Source organism: Trachemys scripta, chromosome 2 (genome assembly GCF_013100865.1).
Source record: "Trachemys scripta elegans isolate TJP31775 chromosome 2, CAS_Tse_1.0, whole genome shotgun sequence".
NCBI lineage: Eukaryota > Metazoa > Chordata > Testudines > Emydidae > Trachemys > Trachemys scripta.
In genome coordinates, this window is record NC_048299.1 from 236,369,310 (window position 1) to 236,381,549 (window position 12,240).

The following is a 12,240-nucleotide window of genomic DNA, read 5'->3' on the forward strand; positions in this document are numbered from 1 at the left end:
AATTAATCTCTCTATCCAATTCACTCCCACTTGGTTTCAACCTCAACTGATAGTAATTCACATGTGGACTCACTGTTTCTCAGCTACAGTAAAGTGGGTATTGGTTTTAGGAAATACCTGACTGATAGATTGCAATGACCAGCCATTTGCAGACCCAGATCTACAAAATGACTTAGGCACTGAACTTCTCATTTTAGGCCCCACTGAGATCATCAAAACTTCTGCTCATCTGCCACCTAACACTGGAGGGGCCTCTAATACCATGGTGTCTACATTTTTGCTCTAAAAGTCACCTAGGCACCTACATTTCTGCCTCTGGAAAATGCTTCAGTCTGGGCACCAATCTCAAAGCAGGTGAAACTAGGTGTTGCCCCATCTATCTTGCCTGGAGGGCCAAATCTGTCAAGTGTCCTCATAGCATGCCTAACTCTACACAAAAAAGTGGGGAGGGAAGGACTTCCTTATATGCTACTGCTTCTATCATTCTCATGAGATGTGGGAGATCCCAGTTCAATTCTCCCCTCTGCCTGCTGAGGAGAAAGGATTTAGAAGATGGGTTTCCTACCTTTCAGGCGAGTGGCTTAACCACTAGACTAGAGAGTCATTCTCATGCTCTTGGTGGCCCAATGCATATTTCATTATTTATAGACAGTAGGACAGTTTCAACAGGAGACATTGAGAGACCCCTTTGTTCAGGGCATGGATCTCAGCCATGGGAAGCCTCTGTTCTAATCCTTGCTCCATATGAGGAAGAGGTGGGGAATTGAACTAGGGTTTCCTACATCTCAAGTCAGGGCCCTAACCATGGGGCTAAAGGTTATGAAGAAGACTGGTGCCACCTCCCTTCCACCAGCTGTTTTGTGTAGAGATAGGCATGCACTGCATTCCTTCTTGCAGGAAATATCTTAGGCGCCTGACTCCAAGAGAGAGGTCCTGGCTGTGGATCACAAATGCAGATAGGCACGTCCCTCCCGCCTGGAGTTAAGCACCTGAATCCCTGAGAGGGGCAGGGCTTACAATACACCATCTCCTTGGCATCTGCTGTTGGTTAGCTTAGGAGGCTCCCTGGCTGCCTAGTATGTTGGGCATTTGTGGATCCCATTCTTAGGAGCCTCTCTCCCCTGGTGCATTGTCTACAGAGCCTAGGCACCAAACTCAGGGTTTCTGGATTCCACTGGGTGACTAGTCACCTAAAGTTGGACATTGCAATCCTCATTGTTGCAATGTCTAAGTCCTTTTGTGGATTTGGGCGGTTCTCCCTACATAGTATTAATCAGTGACAAAGAATATACATACTGAATTCAGACATGATAGGGATAAGTATGCAGGATTTGGAAACTGAACATGTCAGTCCATAGTTTAGGAAGTTATAATAACCCTTATAAGTATTCATTTGATTAAGTAGACGCTGCATATTGGTACTGGCATTTGGGACCCACAGATCAGATGGCTGGCCATGGACCCTCTGTTCTGAAGGCTCTAAACAAGTAAAGGAGAATTTCAGCTTTTCTTCTTTTTATAAGAAATGAGGTTTCTAGCCTTTTTCATTGCAAAGCATTACAGGTAAGCTAATAGAAACCAATTGCTACAGTTGACAGGAACAAGCAGATGGGAATTATTTCTGCAGCAGTAGACTGGAGTAGGGTGTGGGCTAAAATTCATTCCTTCTCTTCCATATATTTTTTTCTGTAAAATGACTCTGTTAGAGTACAGCCCCATCTTAAAGAATCATTTCTCGGAACCTCCCCCAAATCCTTACACTGGCCTCGTGCATGACGGTCTGATCACGCCGGGTAGGAATTAGTTGCATTAGGGATGTAGTGGGATAAGCAACAGAACCTCACTCCCAGGCCTGCCAATTGCTAAGGCTGACACTGCTTATTGATACGGGCATATTTTAAAGACCAGAATACAAGAAATATGAGTCAGAGAGGTGGAGATCATTGAGGAAAAACAACAGAGGAGGGAAACCTGCCTTGCTGCTCTCTATTGGTCTGCAGGATCAGTGGAAGGGATCAATGACCACTCTAGGCTAAGCCAGTCAGAGTAAGGGGCAGGGGGATTTAGCCTGTCGACCTCACCACCATCAGTTCACTTTTACAACACTGAATAGCTTTGTAGCTCTTTATTATCCTTTATGGTCATAATCAGGGCTGCCCAGGGGAGGGCAAGTGGGGCAATTTGCCCAGCCCCGGGCCCCACAGGGGCCCCCACGAGAATATAGTATTCTATGGTATTGCAATTTTTTTTAATGGAATGGGCCCCCAAAATTGCTTTGCCCAAGGCCCCCGAATCCTCTGGGCGGCCCTGGTCATAATTGTTCAATACCACAGGGCCTTTCACCTCTGACACTGACAGAGGTGACTCAGGTCAAATGATCACAAGTCCCTCAGCTTGAGTGGTACATATACAAGGAGCCTCTCCCTCTTTGTGTGCCTTGTGTACCATTTATAAACTGCAGTCCCTGTACTTAAGGAGATGAAGGAACTGCTGCCCCTCCTACAAGTGGGGCTTCTGCCCCACCACAAAGAGGAGCACATGAGACTTGAGGGAGCAGTCTGCACCATGAAGTGTCCCCTCTGTACACTGGACTGTATGGGAGAACTGTCCCACCTGAGCTCTCACTGGAGTCAGACTCATTTCAGATCATGGGCTAGCAGGCACACATTGGCACTTACAACATCTGGGTAGGGTAACAGTATCCATTTACAACGTGCCAGATTGTGTCAGGCATTGAACAATTTCAAGTTAAAGAGTGCATGACTCCAGATCTTCCTAGCATAAGATACGTGGATAGTTAGGCGATACCACCCATTTATTTCTCCAGTTCTAACACATCAGCATGTACTAGACATAGGAACACATTCTTTGTCTTATACTGTAGGCGGGAGAACTGCCCTCACACAGTCTGCTCATTCTGATGCTGTCAATATAGTCCCTTCTGTTGCACTAAAAGCCAGTACAGGCATGTGCTTTTTCAGGAAAATATGTAGGCCAAGTCATTGGAGCTTTGCAAAACGTTCAAGCCAAGCTGCTCATGAACTCAGAGCAGCCTGTTTTAAGTCTGACCTGTGTTAGCAATCTTCAACCTAGGCTCTTAAAAGCCCGGTGAATGTGGATTGAGGTTGTTAACCCATCAGGGAATATGGCAACCCCCCCCCCATGTTCCCCACTCGTGGAACCCCCTGATGGAGATAAATCAGGTGACAAGAGGGGACAGCTTAGAGGGGTAGAAATACATTTCCTGTGGGAAAGTCCTCTTAGACACTTAAGTCTGTTAAACTTGAATTTCAAAGTGAACTTCCATGAGGTGATTTGACTTCCAACCTGTGTCAAACAAATTGACACATTGAGTATGTGAACTCCTTCACAAATGGCTTGCACTGCTCTGACAGGCATGCACAGTTGAGAACAAATCATCCTGGTGAAAATATTCTTCCAGGATGTAACCAGGATCAGTGAGATCTTCTCTGAAACACATACTGAAAGAATAGGCTGCGTCATGTAAACCTGGCCAAGCGGCTAAAGATTTGTGGCAAAATCAAAATAATTTTTTTCTTTGTAAAATGGCAACACCCCAACATTATGCCCCTTCCTCTGTACCCTTTTTAGAATATGAATATTTTTGTTACAAACTTTGATCCTAGCATTCGGCACAATCTTAGTAAATTCTCTGAAGTTGAATACCTGATCAATAACCACCTTAGGCCTATGTGACCTATGCAGCTGCATAAAACTCTGCTTTTCCTGAGGCCCCAGGCCACATTTCATCTAGAGTACAATCACCAGCTCCTTTCTGCGGTGCTATGTGATCCCAGCACCAGCAAGTCATGAGCAAGATCAAATTTCCTAATTATCCATACCTGATTCCTGCAAGGAAGATTGTAGTTCCATTCCATCTCCTTGCTGCCTTATTCATGTAGGGAAGTCACCAGAACCCATGCAGCCTCCCAAACTGGTAGGGAGGAAATAGCATCAATGTGAGAAAGCTACAAGAAGCAACTAGAGGGTTTATTATACATAAATGGCAGAAAGCGAGAGAGCGAGTGAGAGAGGGTTGGTGGGGTGGAAATGGAACTTCTTTATAAGTGAGGAGGAGAGAGAGGGGTCAGAACCCCTGCAAAGTTTGGGGAAGTTCAGATCTGGACCTATAGTTAGTGATTCTGGGCCAGTTAATATGAAGTGTGGAGCTGGTCAAAAAAGAAAAACATTTTTTTCCCTGAAATTTTGAAAGTTTTGTTTCTGTACTCAAAACTCAAAACTTAATTTTGATGTGGGAAAGAACTCCCCACTCCTACTCTCCTCCACTGGGAAAAGGGGAAGGGGGAAACAAAAATGTGGGCAAGTTGGAAAGGAAAAATACTCTTTTTAAAAAAATAAATCTTTTTCCAGTTGCAAAAATAAGTGAAGGAGGAAGGAGTAGAAAAGGAAGAGCGTGCAATTTTGTCACCAATACAGCAGAGAATATTTTTTAAAGATACCTTACTTTTGGTTTGAATTTGTTGAGAAATAGGAAATTTGCAAAAACATTTTGATTTCTTGAAAAGAGTTTTCAACTTTTTACTTTTGGTCAAAACATTTTGACCATCCTAATTTGAACAATGAAGGAACCCTCACAACACATGGCTGGCAATGGTGGTGAGAAGAGCTGTGGATAAATTGTTCATGGTGCCTAGTCTTCTGGGATCATAAAAAAAAAAAAAGTAAGAGACATGGTGGTACAGTTAGGGCTTTTCATGCCAATTGCTTTAAAACATATTTATCTGAGGGAGTGAGAAATGAGAAAATAAGTTGTAAGCTGAAACTCTTCTGGAAAACTGAAATGCATTGTGTTATCAAAAGAATGAAAATGCTAAGATGTATGTAATGTATTCCTCCAAACCAGTCACATTTTCTGTGTCCCTCTGCCTGCTGCTGTGACTCTGAGCCTGGTGTTCTGTTAATATAAATATTTAAAGCACGTTGCGAACAGAAACAATCTCTGCTAGTCAACAAACAGGAAAACCTAAGAGCAAAGTGCTTCCTCAGCTAAAATAGGGGATGATTTAGAAAGAGAAAATTCTTTAACTGCTCAGAGTCAGTGTGGTACAGTAGATATGGCCTTGCACTGGGAATCAGGTGACTTTGGCTCTATTCCTGACTCTGTTGCTGAACCTCTGTGTTACTCTGTTTTTCCCTCCCACCATTTGTCGGTCTTATCTAATTAGAGCATAAGCTCTTTAGGGCAGGGACTTGCTCTCATGCCTTTACTTAACACAGTGGGGCCCTAATCTCAGTTGAGGCAGCAAGGCACTATGGTGTAATATGAATAACTCAACTATTATGGGGGAAATTTAATTTCTTACATTACTACAAGGAGTTTTAGCCAATTACATGCTACACACTGAAGAGTAGGGTTTTATTTTTAACCAAAACTATAATTTTTGAGGAGTGGTTGAGGAGTGGCTATTGACTAGAATTCACGTTTCTTTACTATATAAGGTGAAACTGAAGACTTTAGTTAATATGAATCCATCCTGTCATCTCCGCTGTCACTCTAACACTACTTATTATGCTTTTTAGTCTCTGATTCCATTCCACTCAGAGCAACAATGGTTAAGGGCCACGTATTCCTCTCCTATCCAAAGAGTAAAGTACATCAAATACACCTAGGGTAAAATTCTCTCTCTGTTGAAGTCAATGGAAGTTTTGCCATGGACTTCAATAAGGTCTTGTTTTCACCATTCCTCTTGGTGAGTTGCTGCTTCATTCTTACCTAGGCTCAAAGTGATCATGGATCCATGAGCAAATCTGGTTCCATCCTTTCCTTCACTCTGGCCTTACTTTTCCTTTGACAGTATGATGCACACATTGTTTTTGCTAATATGTACACTCAACCTGAAGAGAAGGGAGGCCTATGTGAGGGAGTGGAAGATGTACATAGAAGTTAATATTTCAAGAAGCATCATTAACACCCACATATACTTCTGCAGGACAAACAGCTAGGTTGTCAGGGATCAAGTCTCATGGAATGGCTGTCCTCAGTGCTGCCCCAGGACCTACCAACCATTTTGTATCACATGAAGGGGCTTCAATGGGGCAGGTAATGAGAATGTTGTGAAGTCTTCATTTCCCCTTAATTACTTTGATTTTCAAGCCATCACAAGCAAATATGGGCCAAATGGTTCCTTTCCACTTGCAAACTTAATTGGAGCAAGTTGTACTTTACTTCAAAAGTTGTACTTTACTTCTTATTTTGGGGAAAATTCCCCCCAAAGTACTAAACTCCAATTCAGGCTAACCTAACTCTACTCCTAAAATCCATTGTCTAATGGAATGCCATTAATTTCAACCACATTTTCTAAGTTGACCTACAAATTAAATAATATGAGAATACTTTCTTTTGCCACAGCTCTTTGTCCTCGTCAAGTACTACATTTCCCACTACACCCGCTGAGAACAATCATGGTTGAAGATGCTAAGGACCATGCCCAATATGTGATATCAGAACAGGGAGGGTCAGTGTCGATGTGATGTGTAATATGTTAGGAACCTGCTCAACTGAGACTGACTTCATCAAACATGAACAAAACACACCCAAGCCATATTTAATAGGATTGCATAACTCTGACAATAGTTTTATTTGAAGTTGAAGAAGAACACATTTTAAGAGGTAGATTATCCTAGCTATATATTGAGCAACTCCTCTTACTGCTAAATGGAAGATACAGTGGTCACTAGTGAAAAGCCAGCAGTTACTCACAGTTACCATACAGCAAGGTTCCAGTCCTACAAAGGGTTATGTAAATGATTAACTGTAAACAGGCGACTTATATTACAGAAAAAACAGTTCTAGTCTATTCTAAGGTGCTCCGATAACATGGGACGTAGTGTAGTATACAAGCTTAGCTACAGTCTAATGACAGGAAAGTAGTATGGTATCATAAATACCACTGAATGGTAACTGATGATAAATATTCCATTGTAATGGCAACCAGAGCACAGTCCTTAAGTCTCTAGAGAAAAGAATATTCAACTGTTTCAAATAGTCTGATTAAAATGTCCCCCCCCCCACACACACCCATAAGACCTTTTAGAAAAGAATTTGAAAGTTTCCCAGTTTAAAGTGGTTTCTGAAACAATGAAAGTTTTAGCAAGGTAGGGGAAAAGATTTCTTTAGTATTTTAAAAACTCAGCCAGAGCTGTAAAAGCTGGAAAGAAGCCATTTTTCTTCTATTGCAGTCTTGACTTGGCTTGGTTATGGCTCTAAATGCTGCATAATTGCCTTTTCTGCTTGTGATAAAATGTGATTTTTTTCATAAACTCATTAATCAGGAGCATTACTAAGTTCCTGATTAAGCAGTTTATGAACAAAATTAAGTATTTATCAAGGAAGAGAAAAGATTTACATACCATTTAACATTGTGGTTGTTCCAGGGTTGTAAAAACTGCAGATAAGCCATTTTCCTTCAGATGCAATCCTGGAAAATTCATTCTTCATTCATGAAGATCCTGTTCTCTCTCTCACCCAGCTACTAGCATATAGCCCCTTAAACCTGAGCCACTGTGACACCAACAGCAGGAAGGGGGATATTTTCAAAGCCTTGTTAAGGCTTTAACTACATGACTTCCATTAATGCCAGTAGGCTAAAACTGTTTTACTATTTAATGAGAACTAAGGGCTTTGGCTCTGTGTACATTGAATTTACAACCAAGCTGGAGTAAGGTATTCAGGACCCTTGGCTGGAGCCCCTCTGGTACTGTGGCAGGCCCCTCTTGGTGGTAACAGGAATCATTCACACAAAAGCTCCCTTCTGGGTTGGTGGCGGTCCTGCCATTGGGTCCAGATGGGTTGGCACCTTACTCCTTTCTGGCTCACTGGTCCAGTCTTCAGGAAGGCAGGCAGGAAGGGAACCCTAGCCTGCTGGGATCCCTCTCCTTCCCAGCCCACCAGCCTCCTGTCTTTGGGTTGGCTAGAGTCTAGTATGGAAGGATGGAGACCCTCAGCTTCAGGTCATTGGTTATGACTCTCTAATTCCCAGCCCTGGCTACAGGCTGCTGTAACTTGCACCAGCTGGTTGTAGTACACTCATGACTATGCCAGTTGGGGATAGCTGAACTGCAATATGCTCTGGATGCTCCTCCTCTCTATCCCTGACATATGCCTTGTACCAGAGAGTGGGGGGGGGGGGGGGGAAAGGCACAGAAGCCAGCAATGCCAGCTCTATCTCCACTGGAGATTCCTCTACTGTGCCAGGGGAATCCCAGTAGGGAACTTGTGCCTGGTTTCCTCTCTTCTTGCTGTGCCTGAGCAACTTGACACAGCAGGTGCAAAGAGGCCCCAGGGCAACAATGAGTCAAGCCCTGATTCAAGCTGGGGGCCATTCCTACTTCGCATCATCATCAATAATAGAAGTCTTATGGTACAAACTCTGCCCTCAGTGAGACTTGGGTGGCCCCATTGTCTTCAGTGACTTGCACAGGTGTAAGTAGGGTGACCAGATAGCAAGTGTGAAAAATCAGGACAGGGAGTGGGGGCTGGGGGAGGAAATAGGCACCCATATAAGAACCCCAAATATTAGGACTATCCCTATAGAATCGGGACATCTGGTCACCCTAGTCGGGTAAGTATTTGGAAGTTATCAAATAATCCCATTGATGACATACAAGATGGACTCCATTTCACTGTGTCTCAGCTGCGCTGGTTCCGCAGGCCTAATGGGAGTAAAACGGTATAAACATATATTTTTGTTAAGGTGAACAGATATGTCTCTGAATACACAGATGGAGCAAATCTGTTTAGTAAAATAGTGTCATTTCTCCACAGTTATTTTTAATACTTAAACTACAAATAATAGCCTACTGTTTGTAAATAAAATGGATGGGTCTCACTGAGCACACAAGCATTCTCATGAAAGATTTTTCTCAAAAGGTTGATTTTGTAGGCTAGGTAGACTGAAGCAGGAGAGTTTGTTGTACTGAATCTCAAGGCAAATACAAGACTAAATGTAGCCTTTAGGATCTAGACTGTTCTCAGTGGTACCAGATGACAGAACAAGGAGTAATGGTCTCAAGGTGCAGTGGGGGAGGTTTAGGTTGATATTAGGAAAAACTTTTTCACTAGGAGGGTGGTGAAGCACTGGAATGGGTTACCTAGGGAGGTGGTGGAATCTCCTTCCTTAGAGGTTTTTAAGGTCAGGCTTGACAAAGCCCTGGCTGGGATGATTTAGTTGGGGATTGGTCCTGCTTTGAGCAGGGGGTTGAACTAGATGCCTCCTGAGGTCCCTTCCAACCCTGATATTCTATGATTCTAAGACAGACACAGAACTTTGTGCATCCCCGTCAGATTTAATAGTTTATGCAAACTGCAAACAGCTTTAAAACTATTTGCCTCACTGCCTACAGAATCTGCCAAGAAGCCAGATGCCAATGATAGAACAATGCAATAACCTCAACAGCCTGGCATGTTTGTCCTTTGATAAATGGCAGGATCCAAATCGTTACACACTTTCCTGCACTCTCTGGGTCCTATTAATTGTATTTTAATCCTGCTGTGTATTTTATTTGCACTCCTTTGTATGGTGATTTACTTTTGTCACACATCTGTCCACCGAATTTAAGAAAACTAGTTTGAGAAAGGATTTTTTCTTAAGAATAAACAGTTCCCGGTGTGCTGCATAGTGAAACCATGGAATAATACAATATATCTTACTTTTGGAACCCAATGAATTTTGTTCCCGTGTGGTTTGGGAAGTCAGAAAAATTCTTCAAATAAGAAAATTGTTTGGCTGTATGCTATGACAGAAATACCCCAGGGAGATATTTTGGCTTGAGAGATTTTTATATTTTTGAAATGAAAGCATGAGGAATGCAAATCACTATTTTCTGACTACTCCATTTGCCTTTAGGAGGAGATCTAGCTCTTTAGGATCCCAGTGCTGAAATAACTTTTTGTAATTTACAGGTATTCTCTCTCTTTTGTTGTACCGACAATGCCACTGTTCTGTGGGCAACATATGGTAGAAAATGATGTTTTGAATGGTAATAGTTAAAGAGCTGCTATATCATCTCATGGAAAAGTATGAAAAACATTTTTGTCTTGGAAGAAAATAAAGCTTATACTGTCTGTCATATTTTCTCACCTGAAGTCATTATCTTCCATTTTTGACTACATAATCACTTCCATGGCAATGAATCACAATGCCATGAGCAAATGAAATCTCAGGAAAAAAAGATTCCTTGTACATGCAAATATTCTTAGTAATAAAGACCAAAGCAAGAGAATTAAATGATATTATATTCCATGTAAATAAAATGGATTATATAGAGAAACTTTTCAACAAGATTTCCATGAAGTGTCATTATTTCTAGCAGATGTATCTATCCATCTCAGGTGCTGATAGTACTTTAGATATACCTTTTACCATACTAATTGAGCACCTCACAATCTTTATATTTATTCCCACAACATCCCAGTAAGGGAGGGAATTACTGTTATTCCCTTTTACGGAGGGGAACGGAGACACAAAGAAGCTAAGGTCACACAGCCTGTGGTATAGCAGGGAATTAAACGCAGGTATCTCAAGTCTTAGGCTAGTGCTCTAACCACGAGACTAAATTTCCTCTCTAAAATTGTAGATTAGATTATCTATGCAGCAGAGCATAGGACACCAGGGCAGATACTGCAATATCCATGGATTGCAAAAGTTTCCATACCTATTGCATACCCAATGGGAGGTGGTGGGGGGTGGTGTGAAGTGTATTAACCATGTCCTTGAAACCCATTACATGTTGTGGACTGTGACACTGTGGTGCACTGCTCTATAGTGCACATGGCAGTGCAGAATACCCCTTCCAGTCTTTGTGGCCTTTCCCCCTCTTGTATGCAACCACAGTGATATTGCTGTTGATGGGACTTGTATACCTGTGCAAAAGAAATTCAGAGTGCGAGACTGGCACTTAGTATTTTTTCCCATTAGTTCTACATTTCCTTGGAAAAGGAGGGGCAACTAGTGTTAAGGACTTGAAGCAAACTATGAATTAATTACACTAACCGATCATTCAAGAACAGCAATAGATTCATAGAGTTTAAGGCCAGAAGGGACAATTACATCATCTAGTCTGACCTCCTGTATACCACAGTACCCAGTTATCACTGTATTGAGCTCAAAAACTGGTGTCTAACTACAGCATATCTTCCAGAAAGGCAAACAGTCTCAATCTGAAGACATCAAGAGATGGAGAATCCGTCACTTCCTTTGGTAGTTTGTTCCTAGGGCTAATTCCCTCAACGTTAAAACCCTGTGCCTTATTTCTGATTTGAATTTGTCTGGCTTCAGCTTCCAGTCATTGGTTCTTGTTATGCCTTTCTCTGCTAGTTTAAAGAGTCCTTTAGTAATTGGTATCCACTCTCTCAGAAGGTACTTACACACTAATCAAGTCCCTTCTCACCCCTCTTTTGATAAACTAATCAGATTGAGCTCTTTAGCTCTCTCTCTCTCTCGCTGGAAGGCATTTTCTGTAGCCCTTGAATCACTTTTGTGACTCTTCTGCACCCTCTCCAATCTTTCAACATCCTTTTTAAAAAATGGACACCAGAAGAGATGCAATATTCTAGTATCAGTCTCACCAGTGCCATATACAAGGTGAAATCACCTCCTTACTCCTATTCCTACTTACAACTCCCCTCCTTATACATCCCAGGATCACATTACCCCTGTTTGCCCCACCATCACGTTGGGACCTTGTGTTCAGTTGCTTGTCTACTGTCACGCCTACATCCCGTGGGATAAGAGGGAAGGTCCTCTCATGGATCGGTAACTGGTTAAAAGATAGGAAACCAAGGGTAGGAATAAATGGTCAGTTTTCAGAATGGAGAGAGGTAAATAGTGTTGTCCCCCAAGGGTCTGTACTGGGACCAGTCCTATCCAACATATTCATAAATGATCTGGAAAGCGGGGTAAACAGTGAGGTGGCAAAATTTGCAGATGGTACAAAACTACTCAAGATTGCAGTCTGCCTGGGACTTAACTAAGAGCTACAAAAGGATCTCTCAAAATTGGGTGACTGGGCAACAAAATGGTAGATGAAATTCATTGATGATAAATGCAAAGTAATGCACATTGGAAAACATAACCCCAACTATATATATAAAATAATGGGGTCTAAATTAGCTGTTACCACTCAAAAAAGAGATCTTGAAGTCATTGTGGATAGTTCTCTGAAAACATCCATCAATGTGTAGTGGCAGGCAAAAAAGTG